Genomic DNA, 27,050 nt, shown 5'->3' with positions numbered 1-27,050 from the left:
GTTTTAAGTCATTTTTTAGGTTAGATATTAAATGTGTGTGACCATGTATGAAATAAGAAGCATTGTCACATTTTTTCTTTCTTTTTTTTTAAACCCTTCCGTCTTGGAGTCAAGCAAGGTAAAGGCTAGGCAATGGGGGTCAAGTGACTTCCCCAGGATTACACAGCTGGGAAGTGTCTGAGGCCAAATTTTAACCTAGGACCTCCTGTTTCTAGGCCTGGGACTCAATCCATTGAGCCACCCAGCTGCCCCCCCATTGTCACATTTTCAATTGAAACTCCTTTTATATGTTTTGTAACATTGACATACTCTCAATCAGTTTCACATACATATCTTGTAGTTATAAACAGGGGTCCTAAGCTATTTAAATATTTCTTCTTTACTTTGTTAAGGTAACAGCATGAGGGATATAATTTGAATCCCTTAACCTTTCAGTCTTCTTGATGACTCTTTAAGTTGTAAGAGGTGATGCTGGCCTGAGTTGAAAGAATGGCATTTCTTCACCTTGAAGTTCCTTATGTTAATGAAAACACATGTTAAATCCATATTATTAAACTAAATGATCTGAAGTCAAGTGATTCTGTTTAAATTTTGGAAGTTATAAACAACTATCTGGATGTTTCTCTTAGTTATATATCTATAAGGCTCTGGGAGCATACATAGCATTATTCTAGAACTTGTTCCATTTTAGACTCTAACATAGTTCAGTTGACTCACCTGCTCCAGCACCACCAATGGCAACAGTCATTGCTCTTCATAGAACAACTACTTCTAGAGATAAGAATGTCTATAAATAAGGTCTGGTATTTATTTTCGCCATCAGTCCAATTGTAATTTGCCTTTGGTGCGATGCTGTGGTTTTTCTCTTGACAAATGTTTGCAAATACATAAAAGATCATAGCATAAGCACTCTGTAATTTATTTTGTAATCTACTAACTCTGGAGCTGGGATTTTCCTTGCCAATTATTAATACCACAAAAGCATAATTCTGTATTGTAAAGCTTAATGAAAAATATTTATAAATCCATGCCAGTATATTTGCTCATTCATGCCATGTGCGTATTTCATTTCCCAAAAATTATGGATGCATTTTTGTATGATTTTTATAGAGCCATTTCAGTATTTATTCCTCCCCATTCAAATTTTTTCCTTTGTGCATGTTTTGACCTAAGTGGCTCAGCTGATTGAAGTCTTTCTTTCTTGGTGTAGGTTGTGCAACAGTGATGACACAAGACTGACTACGTTCATCACAGTAAGTTCACAATTATAATTAGCATTTTAAAGCTCTGTTTCATTTTTTTGAGATGTATAATTCATTGATGGATTCTTCAGTCCATTCACTGCATGATCAAATTTTGAATTTTCCTATATTTACATAAATTACTACTATATTTTACTATTTATTAAATATTTTTGCTAAAAGAGGTTAAATTTTAAAACAAACTTTAAAAAGGATTGTAGGGTCATGTATTTAGAGCTGAAAAGGATTGGAGAATTGCATTTTAATTTATAGGCAAAAAAAATTTCAACTAACCTTAATTGTTATTAATTTTTGCCAATGTGATTCACATTTTAAATGTTTATTAACTAAAATTTATTATTTTATTTAAATTGCTGATCATAAGTGGGAGCTTCTGTATCATCTAAACTACTCCTTTCTTTTTTTTTGCCTAAATTAATTTAATTACTATACAAATTCTCTTCTTTCATCACTAGTTTATAAAATTTAAAGAACCATCAAAACTAGAGTTAATAAATGTCTAAAGTCAGTCATCAAGTAGTTATTAAATGCTTAGTTTGTACCTAGCAGTGAATCACACTAAAAAAGTATAAACAAAAAATAAAATAATAGTTGAACTGGAGATTTCAACTATATGTTAAATATACTCTTTCATAATTTCAAAGCTTTTTTAATGCCCTCTTTAGGAGTATTTTAAACAAAGAAAAGCATTTATGGGCATCTATGATGGCACTGTGATTGATATGCACTAGTTAGAGGAAGAATTGCTTTGAGTTAGCAAAAAGTCTGAATTATCAAAGTATTCCAGAAGAAGTAAAGTTTTAAATCTTTTACATTTATTCAGTAACTCAAAGAAGTTAGCTAGAGATCTTTATATTTTTCTTTAATGAATTAATTTAAATGATTTCTAATTAGAGTATGTATGTTATTAATTATGTCAATGGTCCTTACAAATAAATGGAGATACTTGGAAAGATGTTTGTTTTCTTAATTATTTTGTCCATCCCTTTCCTTTAATGTTTGCTAACACTGTTAATTTTTGTTATCCATAAAAAAGATAAACCTATCTTCAATTATTTCACATTCAAAATTATTACAGTTGGAATTTACAATAATGAAGATCTGTTATGTTTTTGAAAGCTGTTAGAAATTGTAAAGTCATCTAAAACACACTTATAGTTTCTTGGTTATGAAATCTATGTGTTGAGGTGGTTTTTCAGTATAAATAAAGCAGAATTTCATACTACAGTGATATAATCAACAGATTTTTGCTTTATAGATTTGGAAAGAAATATATTATTTTTTTTGGCCAGGAAACCAAGATGGAGAAATTAGCCATGTATATAAAAGAAATCCCATTTAGATAGTTTTTATATTCATTTCTGACTTCCAATAGGATTACTAATCTTGGTTAGCTCATATTAGCTGAGATTTGAAAAAAATATAATTCTGTTTTACACCTCTATCCTAAACATTTTAAACTATATTTCCATTGAGTAGGGACAGACAAAAGCCTACACATTGATTGTCTAAAGAAATGTTTTACATTAGTGATTCAAAACTTCCTTTGTTACATTGGCCAGTTATTTTGCAATAGAATATTAGGGTATGCAGCAGCAGCAGCAGCGACCTTCATGCCAACATCCCAGGGGTGCTTTATAATCAGGAAAGTTAAAATTAGCACTAGAAGCACAAAAATTGCTAAAACAATGAATTTCAAATGCTGACCATAACAAATCATTTTAAGGTTAGATTTTAAAATCCTAATAGTTGGAATACTCTTTTAAAAAATAAAAAATGTAATCCAGACCTGGATTCTAAAAGCTTTATGGGTAATTTAGCTAATTAGGAGTGGACAAAAAAAGACCAACATCTTTACCTAACAACCAAGCTCAGAGAAAGAGAGAGCAAAAGTAGTCCTGTTAATGAGGAAGGAACAAATGACGTGTAAGTAAAAAAGAATTACTTTTTAATGAATGCTACTTAACAAGGATTAAATTGGAATTGGATTGGGGAAAATTTACTAGTTGGCAGGAAGAAACAATGGGTTAAGTACAAAAGAGGTGGTACCAGACTAGTTAGCAACCAGAGCTTCTGTGATTCATGCCCAGAGTTTTGTAAAGGAAAAGTAAATTAAAAAAAGAACACTAAAACCCAAATGGCATTACATTTTAAAACTTAAGTCAGTATGCAGCACACAAAGATCCTTATATATGTTTTAGGGGCTCCAATTTCTATTTGAGTATGACACTACTAATCTAGATCAATTACAAAATAACCAGAAATACCCAGCCAGTGGCTTTTCAACCTTTGCTTGACAACATTTGCCTAAGGTAGCTCCTTCCATTTTTGTATAGCACTGGTTACTAGGCAGTTTCTTCTTATGTTGAGTTTAAAAGAGCAATTTCAACCTAGTGTTCTTAGTTTGCCTTCTAGGTTTAAGCAGAATTTAATCTTCTATCCACAACAGTCTTTAAAATACTTCTAATCATTTTTAGTCTGTCTCCTTTTCTCTACGCCAAATATCTTCGCTTCCTTCAACAAATCTTCAAATGATATGTTCTCCATTTCTTTTACCTTTTGGAAAAACTCAAACTTGCCTTTATATTCTTTAAAATGTCATGTCTAGAACTGAACACAGCATTTCTGATGTCATTAGGCTAGGACAGAGTATGACAGAACTATAAACCACCTTATCCTAGGCACTTTTGTCTCTTTTCATGAAGCCTAGGAGAATTAGACTTTTTGTCTCACATGTCACAATTCATGTCAAAAGCAGAGCTCATTAAGGCTCTCAGGTTTAGTTTTCTAGCTGTCTCTCCTCCAGGTTGTATTCATGAAACGGAATCTTTTAAATAAAGTGTAAAACTTAACATTTGTGCCTACTGAATTTTATCTTATTCAATCCAGTCCATCCTTCTAGATCTGTAAGGCTTTTTAGAAGCCTGACTATTTTCTTGTATGTTACATATCCATCTCATCTTTGTCACCTATAAATTTAACAAGAATACTATTTTCTTTCATCCAAGTCATTGATAAAAATATTGACTAGCACAGTCATGGACAGATCCTTGTGACTTTCCATTAAAGTTGTTTATGCAAGTTTAAATCAAACCATTAACGATGGCCGACTCTTTAAGTCTAATCACTTTACCAGCTCTGAATCTACCTAATTTTATTACCATCTTGTCCATGATGCTTTTCTGAGATAAATTTTCTGTAGCTTCCCCATATATTGCTCGTCTAGATACCATGTCACAAAAGGAAATGAGAATAGTCTTGCATGACCTATTCTTTATGAAGCCATACTGCTTTTTAGCAATCTCTGTTTCCCTTTTTAGGGCAGCCAGGTGGCACAATGGATAGAATGCATGGCCTGAAGTCAAGGAAAACTTATCTTATTGAGTTCAAATCTGGCTTCTAGCTATATGACCCTGGGAGAGTCACTTAATCCTGTTTGTCTCAGTTCCTCATCTGTAAAATTAGCTGTTAAGGGAAATGGAAAACCTTTCCAGTATATTTGCCAAGGAAACCCCAAATAGGGTCATGGAAGAGTAGGACATGACTGAAATGACCGAATAACAACAATGTGGATCAGAATCAGGTCCAGAACAGCATTTTATAAAATTATTTCCTCTGTATTTTAAAGGAAGAAATTTTCATCAAGACATGTCACAATTATATCAACTACTCAATAGTTTTAGGAGAGGGAGCTTCTTCCAGTAGATTCCCTCAAAGCTGAACAATATTATTGTGTTTCCATCCTAAATTTGTGAATAGATTCTCATTAAATTCACCTATACAAGTAGTTGGTAGTAAACCCCCACAACAATATTACTTCTTTTTTATTTTAACCCAAACACCTTCCATATTTTGTACCTTTTATTCCTAGATTCTCTTCCCAGAGTATATCTTCTTAATATGCAGTTCTGGAGCCCTTTCATTTTCATAATCCTAGGCACCATTAAGCCCATTTTGTTTCCTGAATATCCCTCTGAATAGTTTTTTTTTTTGGTCATTTGTTCACTTGAGGACAAATCTCTTAAGCCTCCTGTCCCACTATTGGACCATTTCATTTTCTAGTACAGCAGTTTTCACATAGAAATGTGAAATTCTCTCAGGAAATATTTGTTGATTTGCATTTAATTCCTTGGTCTCATTGAGATATTGAGGGTAGCTAACTACTTGCGAGTTCCAGTTTTTCAGTAGTCAAAACCACTGACAGCCTTCTACCTTTAAACTAAAGTAGATATCTGTACCACACCAAGGTACAACCCAGGAGAAATTATCCTGTTCCAAAGTTAGCATCATCACAACCTGCTTCCCTGATATTCCTTTATGTTCTGATCTCAGTGTCTGTTATTACATAGTTGTCAACAAAAATTTATTAGACAGTTACTATGTACTAGGCACTGTGCTAAGCTCTGGGAAGGCAGAGAGAGACAAAAAGACAATGTGTTCTCCAGAAGTTTACAGTCTAATGGGAGAGACAATATGGGGGAAAAAAACCCATGGCATTCAGGACAGAGAGGATAAGTTGGAGATAATCAACAGAGGATTATAGAAGATTGGAAAAGACTTCTTGAAGGTTTTTTTTTTGTTTGTTTGTTTGTTTTGTTTTTAGAAGAGACTCAAAGAAAGCAAGGAAGGAAGGAGAGAAAAGTTCATTTTACAGAATACCTATTTACAGGCCTACATAATTAACACACATATAATGTCAACTTCTAAAGATAAGCCTTGATGATTGAAATAAATTAATTCCAAAATTTTAATATCAGATCCATTCTGTTAACTTAAAAAATTGATGCTAACCAAGATAATTCCTCACAGAAACATTTCTTTTTCCTTTTTAGTGCCTTGACCCAAATTTAGGTAGGTTTTTTTTAGTACCAGAGTCAATCTCTCAGGCTGTACCTGTTATTTTAGACTATAATACATATAGATCTTTCTTAACTTAGAAGAAAATCCCATTACTCAAAAGAATACTCTTTTGCTTAAGGGACACTGTCTATTCTGTAGGCCAACAATAAGTTTCTCTTTATGTCTCCTCTTAGATACTTTTTTACCAATCCATAAAACTAACAAGCATTTTATTTCGGTAGGAACATAGTATTCACCAGTTTCTCTTCCTCACTAATTGCTCAGTTTTAATATACTCTGATTTTGTTACACTTTCACAGCTGACATTTTTACCAGAAGGCAATATATCATTTCCTTTAACTTGTAACTTCCCATTTCTGGGACCCTCTTCCTGCCATAGACAAGCTTTGAGATTTTATCCTTTATACTGCATATTCTGAATTATTTCTGCAAGGATGGTGCCAACTGATTAAAATTTTCCTAATCTTATGAAGAGTTCTTTAACTTCAGTTGTGGCCTACTTAAAAAAAATTTTTTTTTAACATACTGTTATACATATGGAGTGTTTGCACTCTTTGTAGGACCAGGAAAGTAACAGGCTGAGGTATGTACTTTGTATATAAAGTTGGTTTTTGTCATGCTATAATGTTAAATAAATGTTAGTAAGAGAAAATGATCATGACTTTTATACCCTAATACTTTCTGTACATGCTGAAATCTTGAAAAATTGGAAAGCAAAGTCTGGTTATTGATTACAGGTCAATGCTGAGGTTTCATTTAGTGTGCCAGGCTTAAACATTTCATTGTTTGATCTATAATTCTCCTAATTACTTTCCAGATAGGTGTGACAATGAGGTTTCCAATTTATTTTTTCCAATCAACCAGTCAATATTGGTCATTTCTTTAGTTTTACAACATGAACTACCTCTTCCAGCGAATTTTACCAAATGCTCCAAAAAGAAAAGTCTTTAGAGGTGACAAATACGCTATTTAGCCTGTCTTCATCCCTATTGAAAGTTTCTATATGTTTTAAATTCATCCTCATCTTCCTATTGCTCTGATATCTACCAATCTGCTGAAGCTACTTCTTCAGTAATGTTTTTCAGAATACCAGGCATTTTTACTTTTAAGTTTCTAGACATTTCTTAAAAAGACTTAATCCCCTAAAGGTAGGCTCCAAAAGCAGAATTTATTTTCATGTTAATTGTTGGTCCTTATATAATATTCTCTCTCCAATCCTGGGTGGATTATCTCCTTCAGATCCAAATTATTTTATTTATTAGAAACTGCTAACTTTTAAGCAAAAACATTGTTTTATTTGCTTTAGAGATTCTGTTTTTATTACACAAATTGAACTATATATCCTTAACTCCATAGTACTTCATTCCAAAGTTATTCTGTTTTCAGATGTCGGATTTTGGATTCTACATGGTCCTTAAGTATACCTGCATATTTAGAAGTAGTTGTATTGGTGGTGCCCCTACCTTATTATTGTGGGGGCTGAGGTGAGACTCTGCCCTAGTCATGAATTCTTAATTTGTAATTATAATAACAACATGTCGTTTTTGAGATCCACCTTAGGGGAAGAGAGAGGCACAAACAAGTTCAGTAACTTGTGATTAACCTCCAAGTATATAGTGATTAGCTTTACCTGAGGACTAAGGATAGGCACCCAGTCTCTACTGGCCTATAAAGGTCAATTCCTGTCACTTTGGATAAGCCAATAAAATGGAGCTCGCATCTGGCTTATCTGGAAATGCAGTTTCTGTCCTAGAAGGCAAATTATTTAGAAGGAAATAGCCATGGAGTAAAGAAAGAAAGTCAAGATATAGGAAGCATTCAACCTAGCCATGGAAGGGCATAAATGACATAAGACTGAACTGGCTAAAGGCTCTTTCTTGGAGACACTATGTTGTAACACTGACAGACAGATGGGGTTTGAAGGTGAATAATTTCACTACTGCATGTCTACAACATCATTTGAGGGAGACATCACGTCCTAAAGCCTGGTGTAGCCAGCTTGGGCTTCCTGGATTGTTTTGAAAAGTGCTGGTGGTAGCTTGAGTGATTGGGGTGATCTCAGAAATAGAAAAGGTAGAAAGAGACTGGCCCTAGGGGTTGGAGAAGGAAGGTAATGAGTTCTTTTATGAGTATGGGTTGTTTATGGGACATCCAGTTTAAAATGAACAACAGGCAGTTGCTGATGAAGGGCTGGGCCTAAGGAAAAGTATATTTAGTGGTGTGGATAATCTGAGTAGAATCGATAAACTCAATGGCAACATGACATATCTGGACTTGGAGTTAGGAAGATTTGGATTCAAATCTTGCCTTAACTACTTTTGAAGCTGTGTAGCCTGCCGTGTAAACACTCAGCCTCAGTTCCTCATCTTTAAAATGAGTGCGTTGGACTAGATGTTCTTTAAGGTTCCTTTCTGCTCTAGACTATATAATTCTACAGTCTTCTTGGATCTGATGAAATAACAAAATATGAAAATGTAGAGAACTGTGAGTAATAGACTTTGCACAGAATTTATATATATTTTGGGTAATTAATATCTGCATTTGTTGTGTTATTGTATTGTATTATTAAGCTTGAGAGTAGGAGTCATTTCATTCATTGTACTCTTATCTCTATCCCCTAGCATAGAGTCTGACATCTGATAGATGCTTAACAAGTCTTTATTGATTGATTGATATGATATGGGATAATCAGATAACAAAGGAAACAAAGAAGAAACAGTCAGGCAGGTGGGGGGGGCAGAAAAAAAAGGTAATATCATGAAAAGCCAAAGAGGAGAGGGTGTACAGGAAAAGGAAGAGTCAACTGCATCAGGTTCTATAGAGAAATCATGATGGAAAAGAAAATTGAGAAAAGATTAGCTTTGGAAATAAAAAGATTATTGCTAACTTTAAAGAAAGAAGTTTCAACTAGAATGATGAAATTTGAAATGAAATTTTAAAGACTTAAGTATGTTTTAAGAAAGGAAGTATAGGTTTTTTAGAGGAATTCAGCTGAAAAAGCAAAGAGCAATACAGCTTGAGGTGATGGTAACATCTTGTAACAGTTTTTGCAATTTGTGGAAGATTTAGGTATGTTTTTAGACAGAAAGAAAGGAACCAGTAGATAGAGAGTTATTGAAGATAAAGGAAGAGAGAAGGGACGATTAAGGTAGAATCTTTTGGAAAATATAGGAAGGAATGCAATCAAATACACATGTAAAGAAGTTGGCTTTGATGAATAGAAGAAAGTACTTCAGCAGAGACTGGAATAAAGAAGAGTATAGGTGATAATAGCAGGAAATTTTGAGATAATTATAAGGAAAGAGGGAATTTAGAACAAGAAATAGATCAGCTAGACCAGTGTTGTCAGACTCAAATAGAAGCAAGAGCCATTCTTCTGTTTGTAAGGATCTTTAGGACACATATGGACTTACTGTTAAAATGTTATATTTATATTTTATTGTATTTTTGCTTTATTTTCTTAAATATTTCTAAATGACATTTTAATTTGGTTCAGACAACACTCAGGAATATTGCAGGCCTCATGCAACCAGCCCATGGGCCACATGTTTGATACCTCTTATGTAGATAATTAGATCTCAAAAAAAAAGTTAATCTATAAATGAATTAAAGGAAAAAGAGGGTAATTGTGCTCAGATAGATTTGCAAACAAATTTTATCAAACATTTAAAGAAAAAATTATCACTTAGAAAAATCATTTGTAAAAATGACAAAAATACCTTACCATATGCTTTCTGTGATACAAATATGGTTTAATTTCCAAACTGAGGAGAGATAGAGAAGAAAAACTATAGATATATTCTTAAAATTGAATAATAAAGTATTAGCATAGATAATAAAGATTAGCATAGATTATAATAATGCATTAAAAAGTATTTACTAAGAGTAGTTTGGATTTCTACCAGGAACACAGGGAATGGCTTAACAATAGGGAAACTATAAATGTGATTAAAAAAAATAGATCTCTAACTTCACTTTAATATCAACCTCCTCAATGAGTAAATCTCTTTAACTGCTACAGTTTAGCACCTGAATTGCCTAACACTGCAAAGTTGTCACTTACCTACAGTGACAATGGGTAATGTATGTTAAAGGCATGACTTGAACCCAGGTCTTCTTGGCTGTGTAGCTTGCTATCTATATGCCGTGCTACCTCAGCTATTGTGGTAACTTATGTTAGGAAAATAATAATAATAATAATAATAATAATAATAATCACAATAAAGGTAAAAAAAGGCCTTTTTAAGTATAGTACTAATTTAAGATGAAATCATTAAAAAACATAGAAGCAAATGAATTTTTTCTTAGTAAGAGGAAAAAAAGAATCTCTGAAGTCAAAAATAAATATTTTTGAATGAGAAGCACTAAGTTCCTTTGAATAAGATCAGAGATAAAGCAAAGATAGTCACTGGTAGTACAATTATTTAAAAGTTCTAGACATAACAGTAATCAAGAATAATCAATTGAAAGAATTAGTAAAGTCAAAATTATCTCTTTTTTGGAATGTAATATTATGGTTTATAAAAAACAACATGGCAGAAGAATACAAAGCTTTGAGTCAGGAGTACAAGTCTTGTTTCTAACATGTTTTCAGTGGGATTAAGATGAGCCATTTTGTCTTTGATGTGGGAGCCATTGCAAGAGACAGAACCAACTCAGCACTTCAGTATCCTGGCAGCCTCACATAAAAGGGGCCACATATCAGTGGAATCACCATTTACCTGGGGCCTGTTTAGGTTGTAGCAATGGATAGAAAAACTTTCAGGTTAAGAATTTTGTTAGAGAAAGGATTGAGGTCAGCACTTACAGTGAACCAGCAAAAGACTGAGACAGCACCCCGAGATTGAGGCAAAGTTTGGGACCTAGTAATAACTATCCTAGCTGGACTGTCAGCAACAGCATCCAGACCACAAAGGATAACACAGTGCTTAATCTTACATACACGTATACTTAAAGAAGAAAAGCCTAATCCTGGCATGAAGTCCCAGTTCAAGAAGGAAGACAAGAAATATGGATCAACAGAAGAAAGCGCCAAATACAATAGAGAAGCCCTGTAGTTTAAAGAGTAAGTTCCAGAGGTAAATTTAAAAGAAGAGAGAAATTCCAGAAGAAACAGAAGTGGAACTTCAGTGAGAAAAATAGGTTGTCCATCAAGACTGTATGTTGCTAGAGGACATGAAACAAGAGATAAGAAGTAGACTTATAATTGAAATAAGAGCTCTGGAGGGAGAAAAAATAAAGGAGGATAAATAGCTTAGTAGAATAGAATGGAGAGTATATTTTTGAAATACAGTTTTTAGAATGCAATGACTCCATAATAAAACAAGTACTTTAGAAATACTAGAATAAAGTTGAATTGCTTTTTAAAAATCATTGATCAAGACCTAATTCCATATTATTAATATTTGCAATAGGGTGATCATTTAGAGTCTATCTCTCCAATCATATCCCCATCGAGCCACATGATCAAGCAGTTGTTTTTCTTCTGTGTTTCTACTCCCACAATTCTTTCTCTGGCTATGGATAGCATTTTTTTTCTCATAAATCCCTCAGAACTGTTCTGGATCAATGCAATGCTGCTAGTAGAGAAGTCAGGTATGTTTGATTGTGCCACAGTTGAAGTTTGTTCCACAAAGTTGAAGGATTAAGGAAACAAAAGAAATGCTAAAGTATTGATATCAAAAATATCTGACATGGAAAAATGAAGGAGAAGCAATAATTTTAAATTTTTTAGATTTCTGAAAAGCCGTGGTCAAAGAAGAAGGTGTAGGTGAACTATTTCAAGAAAGTATAAACCAAAAAACCACCTAGATTTATTAGAACCATAAAGCAAAGTGAAACTAGAAAGTATCTGCTGATCATCTCCTGAAATAAACTCTACTCTGAAAACACAAAGAAATGTCATAGCCCAAATCTAAATCTTTCAATTCAAAAGATAAAGTACTTCAAGTAGCCAAAAGAGAACAAGTATTGAGGAAGCACAGGAAGGATTATATAAGACTTTACTGAAAGTTACACTAAAGTAAGGAAAATCTTGAAATGCAGTATTGCAAAAGGCTTATAGCTAAGTATGGCTTCCTCTGCAAAACTGAATATAATTCTACATAGAAAAAGATGGTCTTTTTGCAGAAGAGATAATAATCAAGCAATTCTGACAAAAAGACCAGACCTGAGTAGAAGTTTTATAATAGAACCATAGGAATAAAAAATTGGCCAAGAGTATTTTGAGTTTCAAATGTGATAATGGATATAAAGCATTTTGCAAATTATAAAGCACTACATAAATGCCACTTGTTATTATTAGCCTGCAGTTACTGGGCTTCTAGGGTGGTGATGATTTCCTTTACCTGAGCCTTCATTTGCACTCCTGCTGAGGGGTAGCAGTGTTTATGGAATAATATGGGAGTGTGCTGGTAAATGTTTAACAATCAGGCTCTCTGGGAGTTTACATTCATACTTACATACCCATATACTTTAAAGTTTAATCTGTATTATTAATGCTTAATTCTTCATAATCAATAAAACAATAAATCTAGTCCTGAATTTTTAGATGCTTCTAATTTCTGACCTGTATATGCTCACACTGAAAGTTTAACCAATTAGAGCTGGTTCCAGCACAATCTTGACCTAAATTGAATTTTTCCTAGACTGCTTTATGATTTTCCCAACAGTTCCTGTAAACCAAGTGAATCTTTGCTAACTTGTCATGGATTTATCAAACACACAGTATATGTGCTTTTATCAGAATCTTATGCACCTAACCTGCTCAACTGTTCAATAAAAAATAATTTTGTAGGTGATAATTTTGTAATATAATTTAAGACCAGGTGCAGGTAGGATATCCTTCCAAATTGAAAAAAAAAAAAGTCATTTGATATTCTTGATCATTTGTTCTTCTAGATGCATTTCGTTACTATTTTTCCTAGTTCTACAAAGTTATTCTTTGGTAGTTCCACTGGCATAGAACCAAATGTTATACTATTGTTTTATTATATTGTGCAGTACAACTATGAATAATGATTATTTACAAAATTACTGAAGACTTTCTTTAATACCTTAACTGAGTAATTTGCAGTTGCTTTCATGTAATTTCTCTGTCTTGTCAACCTGGATTTGGGGTTGCCAACTTTCAAGCTAGTCCTAAAACTTGGGGTTCATCAGATCTCACTAGGCTACAAGTTTGGGGTTTCTAGATTCCATGGTGACAATCTTGATAGATGTACTATCAGATATTTAACATTTTTTAGTTATTTTGAAACAAGTTCCTTTTTTTCTCCCTTCCTGCTTCATTTTTTGGTAATGGAAAGAAAAACTAATGATTTTTATGGGATTATTTTTATATTCTACTTTACTGAATTTAATGCTTATTTCAATTAATCTTTATTTTGACTTTTAAAGTTCTCTAAGTAAATTATATAATCAGCTAAGAAGAATAATTTCCTTTTCATAGGCTTCTCTTTATTCCCTTAATTTCCTTTTCTTATGAATATAACTAGAATTTCTAAAATATTAAAAATATTGGTGACAATTTGCATCTTTGTTTTACTCTTGATTTCACTGGAAATGTCTCCAAGTCATTCACAGCTGTGGATATTGTTAGCTTTTGGTTTTAGATGGATATTATTTATTGTTTCAAAAAAATCCAATTGTTTCCTTTTTAAAGTATTTTTAGATAAAGATATGCTACATCTTATTATAAGCATTTTCTGTATCTATTGATATAATAAAGTGATTTTATTTTTGTTTCAAATATGATGCATTTCATGCTGCCTACCCAAATGCATTTTTGAAGCATTCCCCAGGAACCAAAATTACTAGTTACATTTCTGCTTCACAAAGTAGCCCAGTCTTCTTTTGGATAGCACTAATTGCTAGGAAGTTTTTCCTTACATTAAGCATAAATATTCCTATTTGTAATTTCTAGCAGGTGTTTCCATTGTCATTTTCCTCTCTAGGGCCAAGTCTAATCCCTTTTCTGCATGATAACTCTTAAGACATTTTAAGACAGCTATCAAGACCCTCTTCTCCCCCTCCTCTGCCACACTCCCTTGGTATTCTTTTCTGCTATCTAAACTTCCCTAGGATAAGCATCTCTTATTTCCTCATCTTTATCTTGAAGTCCTTCACCATCCTGGTTTCTACTCCTAGACACTCTCCAACTTATATGATCATAATATTCTAGGCATGGTCTAACATGGACAAAGTATAATAGAACTATCACATCCTTTGTCCTGGGAACTATTCCACTCTTATTGCAGCCTAGATTCTAGTTAGCTTATTTTGGTTGCTGTATGAATTAATTGTCTTAAAGGCCAAAAAATTTGCTAGATCTTTTTCAACTGAATAGTTGATTTCACTTTCACTCATGATGCTTATTTTGTTCAGCCCAAGTATAAGATATTTTATCTCTATTAAATTTTATCTTATTTTTTATCCCATTGATTGTCTAAAACTTTAAAATTATTTTAGATCCTTCTTTTATCCAGGTATTATTTCACCTTAAAATTATGCAAGTCTGCCTTCTATATATTTGTCCAAATCATGTTCAACACTGTTCAGAATTAAGATCCAAGAATCAATACCTGGAATACTGAACTAAATACTGTACCTTTTATAAGCATCCCTAGGTGTTGAACCCTGTTAAAATAATAGAATATAAATATTGGAATAAATAAACAAATCATAGGATATAAAAATTGAAGTTATAGGACATAGTATTAAATAGGATATTTTTGTACCATCTTATAACTGATGAGAATTTTTTTTCTGTGTGTTTATAAGGGAAGGCTTTTAAACAAATGACATTGTCCAGTGAACATGTAGGCTGACTTATGGGGTAGTGAATATATAATTAAAATTTGGATAGGCCATGGGCATGTTGTAGAAATAATTCCTTTACTGTGTATAAGGTTGGACTAGGTAATATCTAAAAGTCCTTCAAATACTCTAAAATTCTATCATTTTCATCCTTTGTAATCTTAATAGAATCCATGCTTCCTGCATTCTGACAGATGCTTTTACTATGAGGTAATCATGTTTTGTTTATTAAAAGCTACCTTTTAGTCTCAGTGTCAGCCTTTTAGTTAAATTGCTTGAGATACATTACACATCTGTCATTTTTGGTTTTATTACCCATTGGCTTAGCAGTTTAAGATGTGGTAAAGAATGGTTTAGATTTGAATATAGTCATAAAAGCTTGAAACTATACATCTATTATACTATCTTTTCTTCCCTACCTGGGAAAAAACGGTTTTTAGATCTTTGAGCAATACTTCACTCATTCAGGGGTCACTTATCTAACAACTTTAATTATATCTATTATACAGCCAAGAATTAGGAATGAAGCAATAAAGAACTTTTGAAGAGCTAAAAAAGTCACAAAAGCCTATTTAATAAAGCTCATGCACTTTACTCACAGGAAAAATCTTTGAGTGCTATTTAGAATTTTTAGATGCAATTCTAATAAGCTTAGATATATGGTTTTCTGGACCCTTTATAATTATAATGGAAGAGAGGACCTTATAGAAGAAGGTATAAAGACAGCAATAAGAACTAACAGCCATCAGAGAGGAATGAGTCAGAAAAGCAACAACGATAACAATAACAAATCAGACAAAACTTAAAAGTATAGCATTCTCTTTGGACAACTAGATAGACCAATGGATAGAAAGTCAGGCCAGGAGACAGGAGAACCTGGCTTCAAATCTGGCCTCAGATACTTTCTAGCTGTATGACCCTGAGTAACTCCAATTGCCTTGCTTGAACCATTTTTGTGCCTTGAAACCAAAATTTAGTATCAATTCTAAGTAAGAGTTTATTTTTAAAAGTATGATTCTCTGGAATCAATCCATAATGGGGATACAGCTACTGCTCTAGCCCCTATGAATTTTATTAGACTTGAATTCACTATGAATTAATACATTTGACTTGGCTCCACAAAATAAAAAGTTATGTCAATGTAGATTCTACTAATAGATATAGAAAACCTATAATGAAAAAGATAATTTTCCCACAGGACATTATATCAGACAACATTTGGTATATTGTATTCAGTTTTAGGTATAATACTTTTTAAAGTACCATTCATAAATGGAATACCTCCAGAGGAGGACTACCAGGTTGATAATGTCTAGAAACTATGAATGTTAAAACATCTGAGAATATTTAGTCTTCGAGAAAACAAGAAACCATGGGCTAAGGTTGAGAATGGAGATTTAGGTAAAGTATGATAGTTGTCTTTAAATATGTAAAGTGTTATAAGAACTGTGGTTCCAGGAGACAAATCTAGGATGATTAGACGAAGGTTATAGTGAAGGAGGCTTTGGTTTAATCTAAAAAACAGCTTTAGAATAATTAGAGGTGTTTAGCAATAATAACCACAGCTTACATTTCTGTAGCTTTTTACAGTTTACAAAGTGGTTTAAGTAACTTAATGGATTCTTCCTTTGAATCTATCTTTTGAAGGTAGGCAAGGCAGATATTCCCAACATTTTTGACAGTGTGCCTTTACTAATACTAATGAGCTCTCCATCACTGGAAATATTTAAACAAAGGCAATGACTCATCTGTCTAGGATATTGTACAGGGGATTTCTGTGAATTTCTTAAGAAAATTAATTTGTAAAGTACCAAGTGTTTTCTGCACATCTAAATCATGAATCACCACAAAGAGGAAGAGATTTTTGAAGATTCTGAATGAAAGGTCTATTGGTAAAGCTCAAACTGATCTTCCTCTTTTTACACAGAATTTGAATCATAAGGAAATGGCAAGAAATAGTTCAGAGGAATATCTTCAGTCTTTGGAAAGTTGTCACTAATTTTGGGATTAGATTAATCAAGGATGCTAATTTTCAGGTAGAAACCTTCCAGAAAGATTATTTTTAAAAAAAAAATCTAAGTATTTTTACATACATAATTATGTATAAGATATTATACATAATTAACCATTTAAGTTGAAATTCCATATATACCAAAATATACTTTGATTTCACATAGTCTTTTTTTTTTTAAAGAAATTCTTACTTGGTTCCAAGACAGAAGAATAGTAAGGGCCAGTCAGTGGGGGGTTAAGTGACTTGCCCAGGGTCACACAGCTGGGATGTGTCTGAGGCCAGATTTGAAGATGTCATTCATATACTTTTTCAAGAACCCTATAAGAGAGGATAATCTTTGAAAATGTATTCTTGGAATTATCTTCCACATAATTTTGATCCTAAATTTTTTTCAAAGGACGAAAGTTCCTAAGAACATATGTTACAAGTCAGTACAGTGTATTAACTCTAGAGGTTGCAATTCACTGTGTATAGTAAATGATGATGGTTAGATTAAGAGCAGCATAAAACAGGTAGTGGAGATCTGTCTCACACAACTGTTAGTGTTCTGGACTTTGAGTAAGCAAGACCTAGGTTTGTATACTGCTTCTGACACTCATAAGCTGTGTGACTCTAGGTAAGTCATTTAACCTTTGTGTACCTCAGGTGTATCCCAAAGACTTATCTACCATGCCCTATAAATGGTGCTATCTGTGGTGTCTGATGGAATTTGGGAAAATTTGACATATTTCAATTTGTACTCTTCTTATCTCTTACTCTTAACAATGCAAAGTAACATTACTGAACAATAAAACTCAGTTCATCTTGGGAGAAGTTGATGATTTGTAGCTATACTGACTGAAGAACAAACTGGATTGCTTGAATTTTCCATTAGTTTTTTTTTCCTCATCCCATCATTGCTACATATTGAGAAGAGTAAGAGATTTAGGCATTGGTTATTTTCATCTTGCTATGTTTCTGTGTTAAGAAGTGAACAAAAATGGGAACTAATTTTGTATATGTTTTTGGAAGAATGCCTGTAAGTTCAGCCTTCAGAACCATATACCAGGTGAACTCTCTACTTTTCTAATTTTGCTATTTTGAATTTTTCATAGTAAATGACAATATTTTACAGATAACACCTTTTTAGCAGCTTTATATTTACTACTATTTCAATTTTTTTTTCAGGGTGGGGGAGGCTTCCTTATATAGTCTTGCTTTCACTAAAAATAGTAAAGGTTCTACTCTATGAAGATATTTTTCTGATTTCCCCACAAGCCCATACTATATTTTTGCACTATTGTACAGAATTTGAAATTGAACAGAATGAGTATTTTACTGATAATAGTATTGACTTAGTTTGATAAGTGGTCTTGAATTTGTTCAAGCATATTATCAGATTACAGTACCGATCTTAATATAATGCAATATATGCAGTTATGAGTGTGTTTCCCAAAAGACTCTTGGTTTCTGAATATCTTGGATGACTGAGCCACTTACTTTTGGTGTTGCTTAATGGTCAAGAGTTGCTCCAAACTGAGAAAGTTCAGATGGACTGGAAAGTATCAAATTCATGAAGTATTCATATTCAAATGATCAATCAATCAGTAAGTACCTGCTGGGTGATACAAAAACAAAAAAATGAAATAGCCCCCATCCTCAAGGAGCTGACCTTTTATGAGAAGGATAAAGTGCCAACGTTTTATGTGAAAAAATATATGACATGTAAATAACCAGGTAATTGGGATAGGGGGCCCCCAGTAGCTGAGGAATGAGGAAAGGTTTGATCTAGAACTTTGAAGGAGGCCATGAATTCTTAAGGGATGGAAGTCAGAAGGGAGAAGAGTGCAAACTAGGCAGAATAGACAATCATTGTAAGATAGTGAGATTAAAAATAGTGTAAAAATATGTGAAACACAGCTAGGAATACCAGCAAAGATAGATGGCAGCCAATTTATGAAGGACTTTCATTGAACAAGAATTTATATTTGATCCTATAGGCAGTTGAGAGCCCCAGAGATTTTATTTAGCAGGTGAGTGAAATGGAAAGACCTGTACTTTCAGAAAATCATTTGGAGAGTGGATTAGAATGGAGAGACAAGGCAGGAGACCATTTAAGGAGGCTGTTGTAATAGTCTAGGGGATAGGAGATGAGAAGCCAAACTATCATTGCTCTGTTTTAAAGTTCAAGTGCTCTTAGGAAGCATCTAGTTTAGTTCTCACATTTTACAGATGAGAATACTGATGCTCAGAGAGGTTAAATCACTTGACCAAGGTCATATCATTAGTTAGTGGCAGATTGGATGACAAACTAAAATGTTTAAAAGATAAAATTTGCAACAGATTTTATATAATTGCATAACCAGTAAAGACAAAATAAACCTTAAAACAAACACAAGCAAATAAGACATGATTTCAGCCATACCACTAAGAAGAATGAGTTTTACAAGGAAATATTATCTACTTGGAAATACTTGTCATAAATTCTAGGAAGTCAAATTTTGAGAACTGACAACAGGATCATATAATGAGCATTTATCTGTTTGGTGAATATTTTTTGACAAATGATTCAAAGACAATAACTGCTTGTGAGACAGAAAGCTATTTCAGACTTCAGTACATTGTCCAAAGAAGACAAATATTGCATTGGATAAAATTAACTCTTCTATCTGTCATTAAGGGTTTTTTTTCTGGATTGTAGATTCTCTGGTCTACTCCTTTCTTCATCTTTCTTCAAGGCGATGCTTAAAAAATATTAGGAACAGGAGAAAGAAAGGGGTAGTTAGATGGCATGTCCTAAGGCTAAGCTGTTTTTCTTCCCATTAAAAAAAATTCTAAAATTAAACATAACTCAAAGTGAGCACTTCCATATATACAGTAGAACAGAAAGAGAATGTGAAACTGTAAATTCCTCTTTTATTCAGCTTGCAGTTCTTTTTACTATATAATAAATTCCACATACTTTCAAAGCTGTTCTGCTTGTCTTTGATTTCATCTACTCTTTCTTTTCTACTGTGTATTTCAAAAACATGTTTTAATGACCATATTTTTTTCTTTTCTCTCTTTCTCTCCCTCCCTCATTGTTTTTTCTTTCTTTTCTCCTTTCCCTCCCACCTGCTGTCCTTGCTTCTTTGGTACTTTTGTCTTTAACTCCTGTCTCCCCTACTGTCCCAGTTGAGGGGGAAAAGACCCCCAACAACTTAAGGACTGTGTCCTAAAATACATGTCCTTTTCTGCAACTTAAGTACATCACCTCTCTTTAAGGATGTGAGTAGTATGCTTTATATTAGTTCTTTGGAATCATGATTGGTCATGACATTGATCAGCATTCTTAAGTCTTTCAAAGTTATTTTTTACAATGTTATTATTTTATAAATTGTTCTCATGGTTCAGCAAAACGTTTATTAGTTCATAAGTCTTCACAGCATTATCTGAAACCATATTCTCATTTTTCTGGCACAGTAATATCCCACAACCTTCATATATCATAATCTATTAATCCACTTCTCAGTTGATGGACATGCCTTTTAATTTCTAGTTCTTAACTACATCAAAGAAAGTAGCTATTTTTTTGTGCTTGTATTTTTCCCTCTTTTTTCTTTTTATGCCATATTCCTATTAGGAATATTCCTGGGTTAAAAGATTTGTACATTTGATTTTGGGGTACATAGTTCCAACTTGCCTTTCAGAATAGCTAGATCAATTCATAGTTCCACCAACAAAGCATTAGTGCTCAAGAACAAGTTTAACCTTGCTGTCATTTTTTTTTAAGGTAGAATGCTTTCAGGATACCTGGGAAAATAATATTCTGTCCCACTCTAAAGCTTACTCATAAATATGAGCTTGAAGAAGAGATGAAAGTGCTATTTAACTAACTGATTTTGATCACAATAAATTTATAATATTTTCTCTGGAGTAAAAGAAGTTAAGTGACTTACTCAGGGTCCCATGGGTAGTAAATGGCAGTGCCAAGATTGGAACCCAGGTCTTCTGACTCCAAATCTCTGTATGCTACCATGGACAATTCCTTATAGATGGCTTCCAAGATCCCTTCCTGTCCTATATCTATTATCTTATCCCACAAAAATAAGAATTCTTACCCTCACATGACTTATATGGGGTAAAGTGGAAAGGAGCAGAATAACGTGTACACATAGAAGTAGATAGAAAACATATACAAAGTATATAAAATAATTTTGGGGAAAATTAGTGATTTGGGAAGATCCTCAAAGGAGGATCTGGAGGAGGTAGTGTTGAGCTGTTCTTTGAAGGAAGTTTCCTGCTTCTCTCTTTTTATTGTCACTACTCTAGTATAGACTATCATCATATTTGAATGGGTCCATTCTTTCCCTTTTCTAATTTATACTACATAGAATGCCTGACTAATTTTCTTATTTTTAGATCTGGATTCATTACTCCTCTGCTCAAAAGCCTTTAGTAACCTCCTCTTGCCTATTAAATAAAAGTCAATCTCCTTTGCTTTGGATTCAATCCCCTGCAACTTGTCACGATTTTACCTTTCACACTTGTCTTCTATTATCATCATCAATCCATACCCTATTCTCTAGTCAAACTAGATATGTCCTTGCCCCTTAAACATTCTACGTTCTTTATGTAAATCTTTATTTACACTGTTTCCTATGTTCAAATTGTCTTCCTCCTCATAGCTTTTCTTGGTCCTTTCATTTGGTAAATGACCCTTTGCTCTTGAGGCTTCCCTCTTTGACATATCTGTGTATTATTTAATATTATGATTATCTATATATAAACTCTATGTAAGGGCAAGGACTACATTTCAGCTAAAACTCTGCATCTCTCCCAGAATTTTCCAGTGTTCTACACACTGGTACATACTAAATTTTGTTGAATTGAATTGCTCCTTAACCTATCTATAAAAGGCAAAAGGCCACTAAGTCATTTAAAAATTTAAATTCAAAATTTAAAAAGATAACTAAAACATTTAAATTTTCATCATTGTTGATAACTATCTTCCCAATAAACCATCTATTATATAGTCTTTTTCTCTAATAGAGATCACTTGTCGTATGTATGCATGTGTATGTTTCCATGGGCATATATTGTAATCCATATTTATGTGCCTGATTCTCACCCCTTAGGAGCTGTGTAATAGTAATATTGTAGAGAGTAGAATGCTTGTGTTAACCATTGACCATGAGTAGCTTTGAGCTACTTGTTCTTCAGATGATTCAGTCTGGTACAGGCAATCTTCTTTCAAGTTATCTTTATTATTTACTTACTGGCCTCTGTGTGAAAACACAAAGCATCATGGTGTCAAATGGAAAACCATACAATTTCAAACTACACACTTCGCAGAAGCCTTTGCAGTGGATTATGAATTGTTCTAAGTTCAATATCCAGTGTGGTAGCCTTAAAACAGTTATAATTATCATTGCCTGACTTCATTACTCCAGTCTTAAAGAACTCTTCTAGATAGCTACTCATTTAGTTAAAGTAGCACAGTAGGAAGGACATCTATTCATCTCTTGCCTGATTTAGTGCTTACCTCTAATTAGGAACCACAGTTCTGCTGTACCAGGACCAGGATCAACTTAGCATAATGAATTGCCTAAATTTATGGATAGGCAAAATTATATTGGTAAAGCATTAATTATCACTTGCTTTTAAAAAGAAATCCAGAAGTGGTATAACTTTGGATGAGAAAAAAAAAAGCATACTGCAGATTAAAAAGCAAAGAAGCACAAAACAATATATCACCAAAAATAATAATTCATCATTTTGGAACTTGTTCAGTGCCTGCCAATTTAATTACATCTTTACTGTAACATAATAACAATAATTATAACTGACGAAGAAACCAAGAATAATAAGCTCTGTTAACATTATTTTAAGTGTTTTTGATAAGTATACCTGTTTTTAATAGAAGACAGAAGGCAATTATGCCTCTTAAGTAATTAAAAGGTTTTTATTCTCCCATTTGCACATGATTTTAGTGGGAAAAGTTTTAGTTTTAGGTAGTCATGAGCTTCTAGTTTTTAAATATTTAGGAATATGGTAATACTTCTATATCAACAAAAATAATGCTAGTTTGCTTTAAATGTTAAATCTTTCTCAATTAGTACATCTCGTAGAGTTGTATTTTCATCAGCTAGTAGGCATTCATTTTCAATATAAAAATTAATAGGGCAAGATTGTTTTTCTGAAAAGCATTAATGTCTCCCATTTGATTTACACATTATTACTTTTATCAAGAAACAAAATGTAGATGTTTTATTCACTACCTTGTTTTGCCCATTGTTCCTTCAAGAGATGGCTCAAGATTTTTCTGATCCAACTGATCACTGTCATATTTCACATTTGCTCAGCACTTGGTTTGTGGCTTGAACCAGATCATGCTTTTGACACCAAGTTATTTAATATATATGTCATTTTACCACAGCAAACAACATTTTAAGCTCCTTGAGGGCAGGGATTATGTATTCTACTTGTTTTGTATTTCCCACAGGACATTCTGTAAAGACAGTTAATTGAGCTCTTGACAGTGTCACCAGATATCACAATACTATTAGTAGCTGATATTTAAATAGCATCTAGTGTTTTATGTACATGTGTTAATTCATTTTATCCTTAGAAAGCAAACTCAGCATGGCAGGTATTAGAGTTATTTTTGTCTATTTTATAGATGAGGAACTGAGATTTGGAGATGTACATTTGAGTGATTTTTCCATGGTAATGCAACTAGTATAAATGCTGGAAATGAGATTTGAATGCAGGTCTCTCCTGGCTGATTAAATGTCCACTGACCTTCTCACTCTGTCACTACTCTGTCATGAACATGGAAATCATCCCTGCAAAAATCTTCAGTGCCTCTCCTTTTTAGATGAAGTAAGATTCAGTATTTATCTGATATTCAAGGACCTCTACAGTCTACCTTTCCAGCCTTATCTTATATTACTTACTCTTCACCATTTTATCTATGTTCTAGTCAAACTGGAGTAGATAGACTCTCTGCTCAGAGAGTGTGCCCTGCACAATCTCATCTTTGTACCTTGTTAATACTGTTTCTTATGTCTTAAATGTTGTATTTTCTGTGAATCTCTCCTTCAGTATTGAATTTTTACCTATCTATCAAAGCCCAATTAAAATGTGATCTCTTCTGTGAAACATTCCCCAAGATCCACTGTAGGTAACAAAAGAGAAAAAAATGCTGTAGGTTATTCATGCTTTTCATACATCTAAAATTTTATGATTAATTTCTTGGAAGTGAAAAAAATCCAGCATCAAAATTTTCTTTAGAAATCTTTATTCATATCACAAGGGACTCATGTATATATTAGTATGGACAACCCGGTGTCACTGGATAAATTGTTGGACCTGGAGTCTAGAAGGCTCATCTGGCTTCAGATGCTTACTAACTGTATGACTGAGCAAATCACTTAGCCTAGTTTGCCTCAATTTCTTCAGCTGTAAAATGAGCTGGAGAAGGAAGTGGCAAACCACTCTAATATCTTTGTCAAGAAAATTGAGTCATTAAGAGTTGGAACTGACTAAAATGACTAAAAGACAAATGTATAGGTATATGTGTGTATTCATATAGCCATACACATATGTAGGTATATATAATGTGTGTCTATGTGTGTACATATATATATATATACATGCATATACGTGTACACACATGTTTATGACTCAATTTCTTTAGATACTACCTTAAAAAGTTCCCGCCAACATGTTGTCTCCTGTGCCTTATTTTAAAAGTCATACCAGGTTCCTTGAAAAATATAATAACAGGAGTAGCTTTGTTAAGGAATAGTTTTGCCTTTGGGGAACTGTGCAGCGCTTTTAGTATCCCCACACTTTTACCTGAAACAACAACTTGTTTTGTTTTGTTTTTTAACAACAGTATTTTTTCAGTGATGCTGTAGGGATGTCATGGAAGACCACTTGGTGACAATTAGAGTTGCAGGTTATCTAAAAGACAGTAGCAAGCATGAGTGGGCTGAAGCATATTATAAGTGGAGATAGTGAAGAAAAAGGAAAAGGAAGTAGCAAAAAGGATGTAGAATTGGAAAAGCAGTCCACATTCTCTATTGATATCATTATAATCTCAGGAGAGCTGGGGAAGGTCCCTAGCATTTTGGGCAGACTCTCTACAAACAGTTTCTGGGAGAGGATGAACAAGGGTCACCACACAAACTGAGAAGAAATAGATATGGTCCAATATGAACTGTTAGAGGGACTACTTTCACTGATGAGGAGCTCTAAAGATTCATCAAAGTGCAAAAGTATTCCTGTTGTGTAACCCAGTGCCTTGAATATCATAGCAGGCACTTAATAAATGTTTCTGAGATGTTTTTGCATCAAAATACCTTTTACATTCTCCAGAGAAATACTAGCCACCTATTAAAACTCGCAATGTTCTAATTTCCTTTCTGTTTCCCTTCTACCACTCAATTTCCCATCATCTCATATTTGAATTGCTGATATAGCTTATTAATTGATGTTCTTGTCTTCAATCCTTCCACCCACCCTGTCCTCTATTCAATCCCATTGGTGTAAAGAACTGAGTATACCATATGAGATTAATCTTTCAAAATGATCTCATAATTTCCTGCTCCCACGTTTTTGTATGAGCATTTCTCTTGTCTAACATTCCCCTTTTTAAGAAAATTTAATTTAATTAAAATTTTTTTCCCATAGTTACATGATTCTTGTTGTCTCTCTCCCTTCTTCCTTCCCCTCCTCTCAGAGTTGACAAGCAATTTTACTTGCTAACATTTCCTTTTCCATTGGACAAGAATGGCATAATTATGTCTACCCATAATCCCTGCTGCTAGGTTTGAGTGTGGGTGTTGTGAGCTACAGTAGTGCTAAAACCTGTGTGCTACCCATTCTAAATCTGGCACCAGTTTAGTGAATCCCTGGGAGCAAGGTAAAAGAGGGACCAACAGGCAGCCTCAGGAGTGGTGAACAAGTCCCAAGTCAGAGTAGGTCTAAACTCCCTGGCTGATCAGCATGGAATTCTCCAGTGAATGGCCATTCTATTTCCTGTCTTGGGTCAAGGTAGGGAGACCCAGCCTCAAAGGCAATTCAAAAACAGAAACCATTAGGACTCCCTTTTCCTTTAAATCAATTTAGTAAATCCTACCCATCCTTCAAAGCCTGGCTCCAAATGGACTTTTTCTGTGAAGCAAGCTTCCACTGGTCACCCCAACCTGAAGTGAACTGTTAGAGCACATTTTGTCTGTTATAGTCATTTGACACTTAGTACATATGATTTTGCATTGTTGATTATCTTTTGAATTTTCTCTTATTTTTCCAGCTAGATTAGAAACATTTTGAGGAGAGAATTGTGTTTCTTTCTTACTCCATCATCCCTTCCTTCCCCACATTTAACCAAGTGTTTTTCTTATATTTATCTATTAAAGGAATAAGTCCTTTTAATACCCATTCAGTTTGTACAGGTGATTCATTTTGAGACAAAGGTAATATAAATATCAGTTAATGAGGATAATTATTTTCATTTATGTGACACTGAGAAATGAAGAAGACTGATTGTTTTTCTGAAAGGATAAAAGAACAGAACTGAATAGCTTTTTTAGTCCATAAAAAGCATTTTTTTTAAAAAGGACAACATCTTTTTAGACTTTACTAGATAACAAATGTAAGTGTAAAATAAAAAAAAATCACTGGCATTTTTTGTTGGTAAAACCTATTAGTTTTATGTTTTTAAATGGTTAATAAAAAGGTTTTAACAAAATTCTACAGCTTAGCATTACCTGCTTAAAAATCCAAAATTCTAAGAATTTCATCTTTTAATGTTTTCATTCCTTCAACATTTTCATTTGAATAATTTTTGTCTTTAATGAAATGGCATACTTTATATTAAATTAATTTTATATCATATTATTTTAATGGAAAATAGATAAGTCATCTAAATTGTCTGTCATAAAGCCTATATTGAAAATTATACAGTATAGTCTCAGGTTTTAAAGTACTATGAATGCAACTGATTTAAAACATATCAGTAAACCAACAAGAATTATAGAAAATGTGCACACTTTAAAAATTCTTCTGCAATTCAGTGAGAATAAAAAATGGCACATTAGAGGACAGCTTTAATACCTATCAGCTGAATA

General features: G+C 33.3%; 1 protein-coding gene across 27 annotated transcripts in view; it reads left to right on the top strand.

Moving 5' to 3' along the window:
• Positions 1 to 27,050, top strand: part of BAZ2B (bromodomain adjacent to zinc finger domain 2B) — a 335,625-nt gene that overhangs the window by 78,479 nt on the left and 230,096 nt on the right. For all 27 annotated transcript variants that reach the window (XM_056793926.1, XM_056793916.1, XM_056793915.1 and 24 more), the window contains one exon: positions 1,211 to 1,253. The gene's annotated coding sequence lies outside the window, so the exon portion shown is untranslated. The remainder of the gene's footprint in view (positions 1 to 1,210; positions 1,254 to 27,050) is intronic.

The sequence above is a fragment of the Monodelphis domestica genome, chromosome 4 (genome assembly GCF_027887165.1).
Source record: "Monodelphis domestica isolate mMonDom1 chromosome 4, mMonDom1.pri, whole genome shotgun sequence".
NCBI lineage: Eukaryota > Metazoa > Chordata > Mammalia > Didelphimorphia > Didelphidae > Monodelphis > Monodelphis domestica.
This window is presented reverse-complemented; position numbering and strand designations above follow the sequence as displayed.